We start from the raw sequence: 1,307 nt of genomic DNA, 5'->3' as shown, positions 1-1,307 counted from the left end.
AAAAGAAAAAGAAAAAGAAAAAGAAAAAGAAAAAGAAAAAGAAAAAGAAAAAGAAAAAGAAAAAGAAAAAGAAAAAGAAAAAGAAAAAGAAAAAGAAAAAGAAAAAGAAAAAGAAAAAGAAAAAGAAAAAGAAAAAGAAAAAGAAAAAGAAAAAGAAAAAGAAAAAGAAAAAGAAAAAGAAAAACAAAAACAAAAAGAAAAACAAAAACAAAAACAAAAAGAAAAAGAAAAAGAAAAAGGAGAAAAAAGGAAAGGGAAAGGGAAAAAGGAAGGGGGACGGGAAAAAGGAAGGGGGACGGGAAAAAGGGAAAAGTGAAGGGAAAAGGGAAGGGGAAAATGGAAAGGGAAAAGAGAAAAACCAAAAGGGAAAGGGAAAAGGAAAAGGGAAAAGGGGAAAAGAGAAAAAGGGGAAAGGGAAAGGGAAAAAGGAAAGAGGAAAGGGAAAAGGGAAAGGGAAATGGGGAAAAGAGAAAAAGGGAAAAGGAAATGGGAACGGGAATGGGAAAGGAAAATGGAAAAGGGACCAGGAAAGGAGAACAGCAAAAGGGAATGGGAGCAGGGCAGGACGGGGCCGTGTGAGGGAGATGAGGCCCTGGCACAGGTGCCCAGAGCAGCTGTGGCTGTCCCTGCATCCCTGGCAGTGCCCAGGGCCAGGCTGGAGCAGCCTGGGACAGTGGGAGGGGTCCCTGCCGTGGGTTTAAGGGGTTTAATCTCCTCTGCCCCCGGCCCGTTGCGTGGCTCTGTCGGTGCCCTGTCTCAGCTGCCCGTCCCTCAGGGGAACTCTGGGCTGTGCCTGCCCAGCAGAGCAGCCCCGCAGTGCCCCGGCTGCCGAGGGACCCGAGCAGACGCACCCAAAGCCCTCCTTGTCAGACAGCCCGGGCTGGGCTGGGCTGGGCTGGCTCTCCTTGGCCGCGGTGCCAGTGACATCCCGATGGGAACAGAGAGTGCTCAGGTGTCACAGAGTCACAGGCAGGGAATGTGCTGAGCTGTACGGACCCCAGAGATCTCCCAGCCCAGCCCCTGGCCCTGCACAGACCCCACATCCCACCCTGGGCACCCCTGGCATCATCCAAACCCTCCTGGAGCTGCTCTGGCAGCCTTGGGGCTGTGCCCATTCCCTGGGGATCTGGGCAATGCCAGCACCCTCTGGGGATGAACCTGTCCCAATATCTTTGGGATAACGATCATTGTGGGAGTGTTCGAGTCAATCTGTTATTTAAATAAATATTTGTATTTGGATTCATGGCCCATGGGTGGGTTTGTGCCAGCACTGGGACATTGTCCTCTGTCCCCTGGGTGTCCCCAGG

Source organism: Geospiza fortis, unplaced genomic scaffold (genome assembly GCF_000277835.1).
Source record: "Geospiza fortis unplaced genomic scaffold, GeoFor_1.0 scaffold496, whole genome shotgun sequence".
Lineage (NCBI taxonomy): Eukaryota > Metazoa > Chordata > Aves > Passeriformes > Thraupidae > Geospiza > Geospiza fortis.
Note: the sequence above shows the minus strand (reverse complement) of the source record.